Source organism: Sminthopsis crassicaudata, chromosome 1, assembly GCF_048593235.1.
Source record: "Sminthopsis crassicaudata isolate SCR6 chromosome 1, ASM4859323v1, whole genome shotgun sequence".
Classification (NCBI taxonomy): Eukaryota; Metazoa; Chordata; class Mammalia; order Dasyuromorphia; family Dasyuridae; genus Sminthopsis; species Sminthopsis crassicaudata.
In genome coordinates, this window is record NC_133617.1 from 250,354,705 (window position 1) to 250,371,321 (window position 16,617).

Consider the following 16,617-nt stretch of genomic DNA (forward strand, 5'->3'; position numbering starts at 1 on the left):
CAAGGTAAATCTTGAAAACTATCTTTACATGTATTTTGAAAATAAAAGTTATTATTTTAAAAAAGGAAATTTATTTCCAATTAGTAGCCACCTAATAAAGTAATATGCTTCCCTCCCCCAAAAAATAAAAAGCTATTACAAAAAAAAGAACCTCTGCTAGTACAAAACCCTTTTCCCCCATTTTATTGATGAAGTGCCAAGAGCAAAAGAGATCTTAGAAATCATTCATTATCATTTAGGCACTAAATGGCAGAGATAACTTGGTATGGCAGTGGATAGAATGCTAAGTCTGGAGTCAAAATGGCCCAAGTTCAAGTCTAGCTTCAGATAGTTATAAGCTGTGGGACTCTGGGCCAATCACTTACTCTGATTGCCTCATTTTCCTTATTTACAAAATTAACTAGAAAAGAAAATGGCAAACCACTTCAAAATCTTTGCCAAGAAAATCCTAAATGGGATCACAAAGAGTTGGACACAATGGAGCAAGAAGTAAGTAATAGAATTGAAATTGATCAAGAATCCTTGGATTCCATACTCTATTCTCTCAGGGAAGGTTAATGATGGTTGAATCTTATCAGGTTATCCGGCACAGTACTTCCATCATCTGCAACATTATTCCACTTTGTACATTACCCTTAAGTCAAAGCAGGATCATAAATAACAAGATTTAGAGCTCTGAAGAAACTTAATGATCTTCTAATCCAATTTTGCATGAGGAAACTGCAGTCTAATATCTTAACCTGCCCACAGTCATACAGCCAATAACAGCTGTGAGTACAAATCTTGTAATTTTTAATCTAGTACTTAATCATTCCTTTAGAAATGGGTGAATAAGGCCTGGGCAGGAAAGAGAAATATCCTTAATACTCTTTATTTCCAATTATTCAAATATACTTGGAAGGATTTGGATCTTTTACCTGATGATCATCTGAGGAGTAATTATCCTATGATAATCATGTGTTGCTCACCAATTGGGGAAAGCAGGGAGAATTAATTGCCTGTGTTACCCCCGAGGTCTTCCCCCAATTCTTTTTGCTTACTGGTGGGAAAAATTGGTGGAGAGATCTTATTGTTCTCTTGGGAACTTGTGAATAAAGGAAGTTCAGCACTACACAGCTGAGACCAAGGGGCCATTTACCTCATTTATACACAATAGAAGGTCTGGCAGCTGCAGATCACGAGGAGGCTTCATTGAGGGTCTGCTGCTTATAAGGAGACTTTACTCAGTATTGAATCTGAGAACAATTTTCTTTTGCCCCTTCAAGTCCTTCTCAATCAAATATGAGCTGGAAAAGGAAAATTTTCCTTTTAAGGTATCATTAACTAGTAATAACTGCAATTCAAAAAGCTCTATTTTTGTTTCATGCAGAAAGAAAGTCTGTCCTGGTAGAATATTAATTTAAGAGCCCTTTTTCATGTGGAGAAACAAAGCTTTTTTTTTTTTTTTGGTGTTAGAATATCTATTATCTTCCCATCCATCTGTCTGTCTATGAAAGTTTACATTGAGGTGGATTATGTCTGTTTAAGCTGCTTCATACTCATCTGTTAGGATATGCAGTAAGCACATTTAATTAGTGCAGTTGGCCATTTTATATGCAAATAACTAATACTATTAAGTTTATTGTGGTTCCTTCTGTTGGTGTTTAAGTCTCATCCTAAGTGTAATGACCCTTCACCATTAGGGTTAATGATTTTTGGTGCCTAGTGTGTCTGATGTAGATTTGTCATCAAGAACAAAGAGTGGCTGCACCAACCATATAATACCTTATAGTTTATTTTATAAAAATATACATTTAAATTGAAAACCCCCCTCTTAAATGAAAAAGAAGAAAAATAAAATTTGTTTTCTAAATGTACTTCATAATCTCCATTTTATTTTAAAATGTAGATTTGCATATTTATTTAGGAAAATATTTTTTACAAAATCAGGGATGGATAGAAAAATTTTGATATATAGAAATTCCATATTAAGAGAATTATTAAATAGCTATTAATAGCTGGCATTTATGTAGCTCTTTAAGGTTTGGAGAGAATTTTCCACACACATTTTCTCATTTGAATCTAATAGCCATTCTGTGAAAGAAATACTATTATTTTCATTTTCATTTTGCAGAGGAAGAAATACTAAATAATTTTATCATGGTCTAATAAGTATGTTAGGGAGAATTTGAACCTAGTTCTTCCTATCTCCTGGTCTAGCAGTCTATCCATGAATCATTTCTAAAATAGTCAGCTCAGTGCACAAAGTCTGCATAGTAGTGAAGTATATATATCAACACTTCCATTTCTGCCTTTTAATATAAAATGTCAAAAATTAAACATTTTTTTGGTGCAGAGATATACCATCCCATGTTTTCATAATTCCCTTCAGAATAATTAAATCCAATTAATTCATAGTCTTTACCCTAAACTCCCACATGCACATTTTGGAGAAGTAGCATCTCTCCAAAAAAAGCATAGAGAATTTTCAATAAACGTCTGTGAGTGAGTTAAAGAAAGTCCATATAAGTTGTTAAAAGCTTCTATATTTGATAGTATAAGGCCTATCACTTCTAACCTCTATTATAAACCAGTTGAATCCTATTGTATGAACAATAGATAAATTTAGTTATTAAATGTGGAATCTGACTTGATTGTCTGTGTAAAGGAATATTCACCTGTGCATCATGCTGAGTATCTGTCTAGCCAACACAGAACTTGCAAACACAGCTTTTCTGTGTGGTAGTATGAAATATGTCAAGGTCCAAAGGAATCTTTCTTTGAGTGCCAACAGTTGATTTAAAGCTTAAAAAGTAGGGTATATTGATATCGGATGGATGGGGCAGTATTATTCTTCACAGTGACATTTGCTTTAAGTGAACTCAGTTCTAAGACAGTAGCTCCCAACGTGGGAGCCATGGGTATTTGAAAACCAAAGAAGTATTTTAAGGTGATACCCTATTTGTACCTATTTTGCTCATTTTGATCATTTAGTAACAGAAAAAAAAGTTTGATCTAATACAGTTAGCATGACCATATTTGGATAATACTGTATTCTGTATTGTATACTATAGGATAAATAAGCAAATATCTTTTCCATAGATTGAAAACATCTTGAACATACACAAATTACTGTTTTTTAGTTGCTCTTATTATTAATAAAATAAAAATTAACAAAATTAATATTAATAATATTAATAAAATATAACTAAAAATTTTAGTGTTACTAAAGTCATTGCACTTTTTTCTTATTATGTAATTTCTCAATTTATGCCAACAATGAAACTACTTTTTTGTAGAGGGGATGAGAATTTATAATTTAAAATGTTTCCTCAGACTTAAAAAAGTTGTATTACATTAATATTGAAAGAAGCCAATTAAACCAAACTCATCTTGTTTGTTATCTGTTAGGCACATGTAAGACTATGGTATGAACAAGGTGTTCATACCCCTGCAGTTGGGAGGACTTAGTTGGGATTCTTACTTAAGATATTTACTAAATGTATGACCTTAGGCAAGTTAATTAAGCACTCTGGATCTCCCTTTCCTCATTAATTACATAAGGAAATTAAACTCATAATCTCTAAAGTTCTTTCCATGTATAATCCTATAATCCTATAATCTTTCCATGCTACCTATCCACAGTGTTGCCAATTTAGCATTTAAAATCTGTTTTTAAGACACAGTCCAAAATAAAAAAAAGGTACAGTCCAGACATTAGATATTTTTGACACTTTGTCTTCTCACACAGTAGCCAATAAGAACTGCTATCTGTGATCATGTCCTTGGTCTGCTAACTTCTGATTTACTGGATCACTTTGTACTTTGGAAGTCCTTTGTGTTGAAAAAAAAAATTAAATTAGTAAGGATGATGGCATGTAAAAAAATTTAGTTCATTTTTTTCATTAATGTTTAATCCTTAATCAGGCATTTATTTTAAATTATACTTAAAGCCTTTCATTTTTATACTATTTTCTCACTTACATACGCATATACATGCATACCTCAGAATCATACCCACAACCACAACACTGAATTCTCCCTTGTAAGAAAAAAACTTACTGATGAAGCAGCAGTACATACAAAATCCTGTACATGTAACAAAAGGGCAAGAAGTGTGTTCTTAGGACTAACATTTTTATTGTAATTCATTTCTTTGACTTCTTCTCAGTGACTTAACATATATAATTATCTACATATTTTATCTATGTAATTAGAATAGGTAACATTTATATAGTTTTATATATTTTATCTTGATTTTCATAGTACATTGTGAAGAAAATGCTATGTTTATCCCCGTTTTATAGGTGGAAAAACTTGGATCAGATCATACAGCTATTAAGTGTCTGAGGCAAAAATCAAATTTTCCTCTTACTGATTCCAAGTCCAAAGTTCAACTCTCTACAACAAAGTACCTCTCATTATTGTACTAATTGTGTATATTGTTGTCCTGGTTCAGCTTACTTTGCTATACAACACTTCATATAAATATTCCTATGTTAATTAATATTTTTCTAAACAAACATTATTAAGCACCTACGTTATGCAAAAAATTGTTAGTGGGGCAAGATGACAGAGAAGCAGGAAGTTGCCTGCCCAGTTTCTCTTAGAAACAATGTTCATTCTGGAACAACAGAATCTACAAAAACAAACAAACAAAAAAACCCACAGACTTTCCAGGATAACTTAGAAAAACCTAAGGAAATGTCAAATATCTCTCTCATTTGTGGAAAAGGGAGTTCAGGTGGTATCTGGGCAAGCCAGTGGGAAGTTCTTAGCCATAGCACATATAGTATCTGAAGCCCCATAGTCCTAATTCAACATATCAGTGATATAGTAGGCTAGCTGTAAAGCTCTATCCCCAGAGCAGCAGACAAACTGCTAGCCCTGGAACTCAGTGCACAATAAACATCACTAGTTCAAGCCAAAGAGTGCAAAGCCACAAGCCCCAAAGGCCCTGGTGCAAAAAGCCAATGACCAGGCCCTCTGCTTTCTGTCCTGATGAAAAGACCAGAACTGAACAGAACTAATCTTCAAATACATGATTCAAAGAGCCATAAAAACCTAAACAGGAAAGAAAAACAAGATGTTACTTAATAAGATGAAACTGTTTACATCTCTTCATGGGAAGATGATATTTGTAATGTTTCAGATAATGATGTGATAAAATTATATGTAATAAAAAGCCATAGGAAGATAAATGAAAAATTAATTAGAAAATAAATAATCTAATCCTAAAGAATGAGAGTCAAACAGCAAATCATAGGGAAAAAATCAATTATTTCATCAAGAAGTATGATAATACTGAGATATTATACCAAAATTTGTTGATACAGCCAAAGAAGTATTTGGGAAATTTTATATCTCTAAATATTTACATGAATAAAATAGAAATAAAGCAGATCAATTAATTGGACATGAAAATTAAAAATCTAGAAAAAGAACAAATTTTAAATGCTCAATTAATCATCAAGTTAGAAATTGTAAAAGTCAAAGAAGAGATTAAATAAATTCAAAGTAAGAAAACTGTTGAATTGGTTTTATAAAAAATAAAATAAAATAGGTAAGCTTTTGATTAACTTGATTTTTAAAAATAAAGAAATAAAAGTATTACCAGTATCAAAAGGGAAAAGGGAAAATTCACTACCAATGAAAAGGAAATTAAAAGAATTACTAAAAATTGTTTTGCCCAAATAGATGCCAATAAATTTTATAATCTAAGTAAAATGAATGAAAATTTATAAAAATATAAATTGCCCAAATTAACAGAAGAGGAAATAAACTATATTATTATTATTATTATTATTATTATTATCATATAATTAATATATAAACTACTTGGGAAAATAGATGAATACGGAGTCTCACTAAATTCCATTTATTAAATAAATATGGTACTTATTCCTAAACCAGAAAAAGCCAAAACAGAGAAAGAAATTTATTATAAATCAATTTCTCTAATGAATGTTGTTGATTTTTTTTTAATTAGAAAAGACATTACAGCAATTTATCAGTAGGATAATACATTCATCATCTCCCAGATCAGCTATCATGTCGTGAAGTTTTGTCCTGTTGACCCTCTTGATCCCTTTCAGGTGATAGTTGTACTAGGAATGCATGGCTATTTCAATATTAGGGAAATATTAAAATATTATGGAATATTAATATTAATATTAAAATATTAGGGAAACTATTGTCTTAATTGACCATAGGTATAATAAAACCAACAGGAATCATGAGATTGTCTCAATAAATATAGAAAAAGCTTTTGATAAAATACAGCACCCATTCCTATTAAAAACACTAGAAAAATATTGGATTGCTTGCTGTCTAAGAAAGGGAGTAAAGGGGGAAAGAGAAAAATTTGGAATACAGGTTTTGCAAAGATGAATTTGAAAACTATCTTTGCATGTATTTAGAAAAATATTATTAAAATGAAATTGAAAAAAATAAAAACACTAGAGAGTACGTAAATAAATGGAGTTTTGCTTAAAATGATGAGTAATATCTATCTAAAACTATCAGCAATTATTATATGTAGTTAGAATAATCTAGAAGCCTTCTCAATAATACTGGGGTGAAACAAGGATGTTCATCATCACTGCCATCAATATTGTATTAGAAATGTTAGTTTTAATAAGAGAAAATAAAAGAAAATGAAGGAATTAAAATAGGCAATAAGGAAACAAAACTATTATTCTTTGCAGATGATATGATGGTATAATTAGAAAACCCTAAAAAAAATCAACTAGAAAACTACTTGAAATAATTAGCAACCTTATTAAAGTTTTAGGACATAAAATAAATCCTTACAAATCATCAGCAATTCTATATATTACTAACAAAGTTCATCATCAAGAGACAGAAAGAGAAATTTCATTAAAAATAACTATAGAAAATGTAATTCTAAGACAAACTCAAGAATAATATTAGCAGTTACAAAACACTTTTATTTTCCCTCTTTCATCCCTCTCACCACCCCAAGCAAGTCATAGTTAGAAAAATATATTTATGTATACATATGTAAATATATACATACAAATACACACTCACACATAACACACACACACACACTACACACACCCCACATACACACACATCTTTCTTATCCCTGCTGACTCTTTAAGTTTTGCTCTATAACTTGCCTGGCTATTATTTAGCCTTCTTTTCTTTTCTTTCTTTCTTTCTTTTTTTTTTTTTTTTTTTTTTTTTTGAGGTAATTGGGATTAAGTAATTTACCCAGCATCACACAGCTAGGAAGTATTAAGTGTCTAAGGTAGAATTTGAACTCAGGTCTTCCTGACTTCAGGATCAGTGCTCTATCTACTGTGCTATCTAGCTGCCCCCCAATTCTAATTTTCAAAGCATTATTTTCATATTTTAAGACTCTGTACCTCCTTTTCTAGTTGGTTATCTTTTTTCCATAATCTTGTTTTTCTTAAATGGTTTAATGGTTTCTATTTTTTTTAAAAGTTTTTCCTCAATGTCTCTAATTTGATTTTTAAATTCTTTTGAGTTCTGTAAATTCTTTTTGGGTAGAAAGACATTGCACATTATTTTTTGGGGTAGCTTTTTTTTTTCTTACTGAAGTGTCCTCCCCTGCAGAACCCCATCTTCCCTGTTGTCATAATATGTTTCAATAATGTTTTTTTTCTTCTTTGCTGGTTCATTTTTTAATAAGAGATATTAGTATAAGCATCTCTAATTGTGGGCTGAGGAGATGGTACCTCAAGCTTTCCTTAATCTCTCCCTTCTGACCAGGAACCCCAAACGAAAAGCTCCACCTTTCTCCAAGTGCCTGAAGCCAGCAGACTCCCTTGCCCCACTGGTTCTACAATCACCAGGTGCTAGCTCCCTTTCACCCAGAGTCAAGTCTCATCAATGCATCTGGGCTTAGTCTACCTAATCAGCTGAGGTTATTCAAACTTCTGCGACTCAGACCCCAACTCGTCAAACAGTCTACGAGGTGAAAGACTTTGTGGTTCCTGCTGAGGTTCCAACTAGCCTTAGCTAGCCCTAAGAGTCCCCATTTGATGTTTCTGAGGAGCTAATCCAGAAGTCCTTGCACTTCAGATCAGTAAATCCCTAGCCTGGGGTCTTTCTTCAGACAGTTGTGTCAGGAGTAACCCAGTTCTTCCTCAAGTCTTCTTTATTTTTAACCAATCTTTGTTCACCATGAAGGCATAAATTTGTTCTATTTGGGGGGAAAATCTGGAGAGTTTGAAATTTATCAACCTATTCCACCATCTTCCCAGAATTTTCACTTTTCACACAAATAAGTCAGCTCTAAATAATTGGGAAATTGCTTATGGGAATGTCAAATCAATATAATAAAAATGACTGTTCTGTCTAACATAATTTACTTATTCAATGTCATATCAATCAAATGGGAAAACAATTATTTTATAGAGCCAGAAGAAAAATAACAAATCCATATGGAAGAACAAAAGATCAAGAATATTGAGGGAATTAGTGAAAAAAATTCAAAGGAAGGTTATCTAGTCATACCAGATCTAAAATTTCATTATAAAGTGGCAATCTTCAAAATTATTTGGTGTTAGCTGAGAAACAGAGTGGTAAATCAATGAGATAGATTAACTATAAAAGATACAATATTGTAGGCCTAGACTTATATCTCATATTATATAACAAGCTAAGGTGAAAATAGGTGCATCATTTGGATATACAGGGTGATACCATAAATAAATTAAGAGGGCAAGAAATAGTTCACTTATCAGATCTATGAAAAAAAGGAAAAATTTATGACCAAAAGATGTTATGGGGTAGAACTCTGAACTTGAAACAAGGTACTAAGTGGTAATTAAGGAGACAATGGTAAAATCTAGTTTAGCATTGATTTAATCCTACAACAAATAATGGTTTCCTAGTAATATAATAATTGATTTATACTCAGTGTAAAGCTTATAAGGAGAAGCTCTCAGGACCAGAAAGGACAAGCACACTAGAAGCTCTCAGAGGCTGAGATGTTCATTTCAATGAACATCGTTTTGGTGACTGAAGGCTGGAATACAAACCTTTGAATTCGGGGAGATTCAGAAGTCAGAGAAAGCAGGCAGGAGCTCAAGCTCTTGGAACCAAAGAAAGAGATAGACTTCTAAGAAAGCTAACTGGGCCCCAGGAAAGGAGACAACAAAGGATTTGTTTGGACTTTAACACCTGGCTGCACTTGTGGTGATTACTGAACTGAAACAAAGGCTGCTCCCAGAGACCCCGGGGAAAACCTCACAGAGAACATTACATTTTAGAGAGAACATTACAAAAAGAGAGAAAGAAAGCATTATAAAATGAAAAATGGATGGTTTTTATTACATTACATTTTGCATAAACAAAACCAATGCAACCAAGACTAGAATAAAAACAGAAATCTGAGAAACAATTTTTACAGAAAGTGTTTCTAATAAAGGCCTCATTTCACAAATATGTAGAAAGCTGAGTCAAATTTATATGACTACAAATCATTCCCCCAATTGATAAATGATCAAAGAATATGAACAGGGAGTTTTCAGATGAAGAAACTAAAGCTATCTGAAAACATTTTTTAAAATGCTCTAAGTCACTATTGATTTTAAAAAATGCAAATTAAAACAACTCTGAGGTACTACCTCACACCTATCAGATTGGCTTGTATAACAGAAAAGGAAAACAATAAATGTTGGATAAGTTATGGGCAAATTTAAATATTAATTCTGTGGTAGAATTGTAAACAGATCCAAGCATTCTGGAGAGCACTTTGGAATTATGCTTACAGGGCTATACAACTGTGTATGCCATTTGATCCAATAATAACACTACAACAATAACTCAAAGAGATCAAAAAGAAAAAAAGGGAGAAGGATCTTCATATACAAAAATATTTATAGTAGCTCTTTTTATGGTAAAATAAAGTAATGCAAAGGAGGAACTAGTTGTAATGTAATAAAAATTGCAATAAATGTAATGGAATAATATCGTGTTATAAGAAATTATGAACAAACAAATTTCAGAAAAGTCTGAAAATGTACATGATCTGATGCTGATCAGAATCAAGAGAACATTATATACAGTAACAGCAACATTGTGGGATGATCACTTATAATTAACATAACTCTTCTCAATAATACAATGATGTAAAGTAAATCCAAGCCTTATGGTGGGAAATGTTATCCACATCCAGAAAAATAACTTTGGAGTCTGAGTGCTGATTGAAGCATACTATTTTCATTGGGTTTTGGTGGCTTTTCCCTTTTGTTCTGATTCTTCTTTCACAACATAACTAACGTGAAAATATTTTACATTATTACACATGTATAACTTATATCAGATTGCTAGCCATCTTAGGAAAGGAAGAAGGAAGGAGAAAGAGAACTTGAGAATTCAAAATTTTGTAAAAAATGAATGTTGAAAACTATGCAATTAGAAAAAAATAAAGTACTATTTTAAAAAACCTCTTCTAGGCACAGAAAATACAATGATGAAAAATGATGTATAGTGTTTTCAACTAATTGGGTATAAATATAATAAAAGTACAAAGCTGTACATTCTTTAATACCCTTTTAAGCTTTGGGTGGCAGGTTATATCTACATATGAAAGGAACCGAAATGGGATTAAGCAGGAGGAAGAAATGATGACCTTGGTCCCTGGGCTTGGCATTGTGTTAGTCTTTCTCTTTAGACACTAATCTATATGGGAAAATTGAAAAAAATTACGATTTCTTCAGGAAACCCTGAAGTCCAGAAATGTTTAGTAATTATTAATCAAATAATTGTTACCTAGTTTGAAGTCTAGCCACAAGAAATTGCAATTGGCAGAAAATGGGAAGCACTCATAAACTAGATTGGGCCCCTGACAATAGACCTGACCTTGGGATCAAGAAGAAGAATCCAAAGAAAGTTGTATGCCTAGAATTTTAGATAGATAGGTGGAACACTTGCTTTATGTCTTCTCCAGGAGACAAGAGGTTCCACCGAAATTCTTATGGACCAAGACAAAGTTCAAAGAAAAGTTTTTTTGCTAGTTTCCAAGTTGGGAGTGGAGGGTGGGAATGTTTCTGCCTCTTCTCAAAGAAATGGCAAAAAGTTTTTTAGCAAGTAGTTTCTAATGCAATGGAAACATAGCAGAACCCATTTTTTTCCTAGGAATAACAGCCAAAGATTTCTCAACTGAGCCAGAAGCAGGAAGTGTGGGTAATTATTTAAAAAAAAAGAAAAAAGAAACAAAACGAAAGCAATATCTAAAGGAGACAGTCCAGTGAATGGATGAATTGTAACACATTCATTAAGTAAAAACCCTTGTGCTAACTGAGAATACAAATAGAAAAGCAATGCAATCCCTGACTTCTAATGGTAGAGATAGTTCTTGGAAGGTTTCAGCTACAAATCTAATGGAAAGTTCCCATGATCCTTTGGGTACAGTGGCAAAGCAAATGTTAATTCCTCTTTTTTAATGTCATTTTCACTGGTAAAATCATATCAGTTTTTAATGTTAAACCATTAGACAGTATCAAGGACTCACAATGTCAAGACATTCTTTTCTGAGTCTTTGGTAGTTGGGATTGTACCCACCTTCAGGAGCAGTTTCCAGGCTGCATCTCCAGAGTTCATTAAAAGAACTAATGGCTACAGGCACTGGGCTGGAAGTGTTGCTATTTCAAAGGCTTTTGGGCTCATAGACCTGGACTGTTTCCCTCAGGATCTGAGGAGAAATAGTGAAGGTGATTTGACTTGGCTGGCACATTCTTACCTTTTGTATCTCCCTCAGAAGATACAGTAGTGCTGAATTCACTAGGCTAACTTGACTTTTTCAGTTCATTTGGTTGATAGTGGGTGAGGATGGCTAGCCCCATTTCCATGGGAGTTGCTTCTACAGATAATGGCTAGAAGCAGGAATGCTATATGTAGTGAGAAGGGGTGCATCTATTCTGATTGTGGGAGTTGGTCAAAAGTACAGCCGCATTTCTGGAGCAGTGTCTGGAAGAAACCACAGCAGAGGAGTATCCAGCAGAGATGATGTGTCTGCCCAAGTAGAACCCAGGGGAGATTATGAGAATAGTGAAGAAAATACCCAATGAGATAAGCAAGATCAAATTAGAAAACCTTAGTGTATTAGTGACCCTGCAGTGTTCACACCATGAATTTCCCTTTTTTGTGCTTCCTTGCCACAAGTACTAATTCCACATGTATACTGACCATACCTGTGTCCTACCAGTATCCATTATTCTCAATGTGTATGTTTAAGACACATACTCATATTCTAATGGAGAATACGTCATACCATCAGCAATATGCATATAAGATAAAGAGATAGAGAGATATGTACATGTGTGTGTGTCTATGATTTGATGCTGAGTGAAATAAGAGAGTAGGGAAATAATTTACATAATGACTACATCAAGTCATGAACGCTAATCATTTAATTACTTAAATGTCTTTAATGAACCTAATGAAGACTTAGAAAGCAAAGTTCCAGGCACTGTCAATTGTTTCAATGTGACAGGTTTTACCAGTAGAAATGCCATTGAAACTTGAAAGGCATCCTTCTTAAAGAGGTTTCCTTTATTCATTTTTTCCTCCCACCCTTGAAATCACTTCAAATTTATCATTTATATATATATATATATATATATATATATATATATATATATATATATATATATATATGTTTGCCACATAATGTGTCATATATAAAAATAATTCTTCAAAAGCAAATAAAGGCAAATACATGTAATATCCCACATAAAATGTCCTCTCCTCCTACCCCTCACCATTTCTGCAAAGGAGAAAAATACTTTTTCTCAACTCCTCTCCAGAATCAAGCTTCTTGGTCATTATAATTGATGAGGGAAAGGAAAGGAAGAACCCTGTTTGCCGGTGCAAAGATAGTAAGATAATCCCATGAGGCGCAGTGTCCCCTCTAAATGAATTTACAGGCCCGAAAACCTAGATTGATAAATAAAAGGTTTATTGTAGGAATTTGGAAGTAAAGTTCAATTAGAAAGACGCCAGAGCCAGAGGTGGCCACTTGACGGGCAGGAACCCCTACATTGCCAGAAGGATACCATGTGTTAGGGGGAAGGGCTCCTGCAAAGAGAGAGCTCCAGCTCGGTTCTTTTATACCTAGAAGGGGATTGTGGGTGGTATACCAAGTTCTTGTCAGGCTTTTCAGTTAGCTCAGATCTGGTGGGGGGATTGGGGGAAACTGAGCAGATAGTGGGGGCTGGGCCCAGATATTCAAAAGGGTGCTTTTTGACCAGGATTTGTGAATCAAGGTCAGCCATGGGGGTTGGGCAATTAGAAAGGAATCTTAAAGGGACCTCAACCCCTATCATAATTATAAAACATTTAGTTCCTTTTTTTTTTTCCTTTTTGTTCTTTCCACTAATGTAGTCATTATGTAAATTATGTCCCTGTTCTGCTTGTTTCACTCAGCATCAGACATCTTCCAAGCTTCTCTGAATTCTATATTTTTATTTTTATTACAGGGCTTTAATGTCCCATTACATTCATGAATCAACATGTGTTTAGCCTTTCCTCTATCAATATACATCTACTTTATTTGTCATTTTGAGCTATGACAAAAAAACAAATGATTGTGAATATTTTGCTATACAGTTTTTGCTTTTTGTAAATTTACATTATACAAATTCTGTAAGAAATCTGCACTCCAAAAAATCAACTATTTTTATTATACTGTGCTCTCTCTCTTCATTCCTGCCTTTCATTTCATAGTTTCAAGCCCCGACCCCAAAAAAAAAATCTCCAAGTAAAAGCAGAAGAACAGATACAGAAATATCCAGATAGAGTGACAGCCTGCATGTTCCTCCTTGAGCTCTTCCTTCTTGTGTTTCAGTGTGTCCTTGAAGCATATGCTGGTCTCTTTCCTCCATGATTGAGCAGCCTTCCTGCCTCCGTTTCTTTCCACAAGTGCAGGCAAATGCTCATTACACAAGAAGTCTATAGAATGACAAAGCAAGTACTGTCTTGTGTTTGTGGTGTGTGTGTGTGTGTGTGTGTGTGTGTGTGTGTGTGTATGAACTTTCTTTCTTTGACCTCCTTAGAGTCCAAGGTAATAGTCATTTTGGTTATGTTTATAGTATAATTCCAGTCTGCTCTCTAGCATTGAATAAATTCATAACTCTACCACTAATATATTGGTGTTTCTGTTTTTACACAGAAAACGTCAACATTGACTATTTGTATCTTTGTCATTTTTACCAGTTTTCTAGGAAAAATTTCAAGTTTATTTTCATTTGGATTTCTTTTCTTACTAATGACTTGGAATGAATATTGCCAAAAAATTTGCAATTCTTTTAGAAAGTATTTGTTAATATAATTTGGCTGCTAATCTTTTGGAGGAAGGGCTTTTATTCTTAGATATTTTAGTTCCCTATATATTTTTGGATATCAAGTCCTCCTCAAAGTTATTTAACATATAAAAAAATCAAACTAAAAAACAATTTTCTTGGTCAATTAGATCTCTTTTTATTATAGATACATTGATTTTGTTTGTATAAAACTTTTTTTTTTATTTCATGTAATTAAAATCTTTAATAATCATCTTTATGCCTTATTGGGTTAAGAATTCTGTCTGTAACCTTATCTGAAAAAGAACTTGATCTGATTATCTTTTGTTTGTTTGTTTTACTTTTCATCTAAGTATTACTTAGTATTAAAGTATTATTTTTCATCTAAACAGCTAAGTAATGAAGTGGACAGACTGCTGGGCCTAGAATCAGAGAGCTTTTTATTCAAATCTTGCATCATACATTTATATGAAGTAATATTTGTAAAAGCACTTGGACTAGTGCCTGGCACACAGTAAGTGCCTAATATATGTTCATTTCCTTCCTTTACCAATCTCCAAGATATATATTTATATTTACATATATATATGGTTAATCTAAACTTAATTTCTGGCACACTGCTTTCTAGTTTTCTCGCACTATTGCTTTTGTAATTGCTACAATGCTGTTTTCTTATAACCAGAATTTGAAGTTCCAAAAGTCTTGGAGTAATGCTACTTATAAATGTGCTGCTGTGTCCTTTGATAAAATATAAATTCCTTAATAATGATTTATTTCATCCTTTATATCTTCATCCTCAGTATTTATCAAGGTGCCTAGCCTCTAGAAGGTTCTTAATAAATTCATATTGATTCATTGATATGGTACCTCCTTATTTTATCTTTTGTCCTTTATCTTCAATTCATGTATATATACCTAGTACATGATCATCAAAGTAAATTAATTGTTAACTATAGTGCTTTAATAGAGATTGTGACATTTCTACAGTTTTTATATGTATTTTTTACCTTTTTAACTAATTAAACTTCAATAAATCTCTTCCATTGGAGAGTATTTTGTAATTCTCTCATTTCATTTCTGTGAAGCTTTTATCCTTCTACTTTATAGTAATGTCATTTTTTTTTTCAATATCATATGCTGTATACCCTTTGATCCAGCAGTGTCTCTGCTGGGCCTTTATTCCAAAGAGATCATAAAAAAGGAAAAGAACCCAGATGTTCAAAAAATGTTTGTAGTAGCCCTTTCAGTGTCAGCAAGGAACTGGAAACTGAATGGATGCCCATCAATTGGAGAATAGCTGAATAAATTATGGTATATGAATGTTATGGAATATTATTGTTTTATAAGAAATGATCAGAAGGACAATTTCAGAGAGGCCTGGAGAGACATAAATTCATGCTAAGTGATGTGAATAGAATCAAGAGAACATTGATAGCAGTAACAACAAATTATGCAACAATCAATTCTGATAGATGCAACTCTTTTCACAAATGAGGTAATCCAAGCCAATTCCAATAGACTTGTGCTAGAGAGAGACATTTGCATCCAGAGAGTGGACTGTGGAGACTGAATGAGGATCACAACATAGTGTTTTCACCTTTTTTGTGATTGTTTTGTTTGCTTTTTACTTTCTTATAGTTTTTCTTTTTTGATCTGATTTTTCTTGTGCAGCATAATAAATGTGGAAATATATATATATAGAAGAATTGCTCATCTTTATATTAGATAAGTTCCTGTCTAGAGCAGAGGGTGGAAGGAAAGGGGAAGAAAAAATTTGGATCACAAGGTTTTGTGAGGGTGAATTTTGAAAACCATCTTTGCATATATTTTGAAAATAAAAAGCTATTATTAAAAAAATCTCATATGCTGAACATGATGAAAATAACATAATTTTATGCAATTTTCTTTCATAATTCAATTATGGACATTTTATTTTGCCTAAGGCTACTTTTTTTCAAAAAAAGCTGAGATTTTAAATAGTAAGATAAAGTATCTGAATTACAATTAGTAGCAGTTCTAGATGGTAGAAATTTTATGCTGTTGTCTATAGGAAACAAATGTAATACATAGTATGGTATTGCATCTTTATTATATACATTGTCTTGGTGGGTAGGTGTGTCTATGTGTGTGCATTAAGGAAGAGAGAAAATCTTCATTTTATTTGATAAAGTCAATCTAGATATTTAAAATAGTTAATTTCTTTAAAAATGATCATTAGGCAATCATTATTTATTTTGAATCAAGTATCATTTTAACACTGATGATACTTTCATGAATATTCCAGGTAACTCATCTACAAATCACAAATGTAGCAGGAATGAATAACTTCTGTATTTTA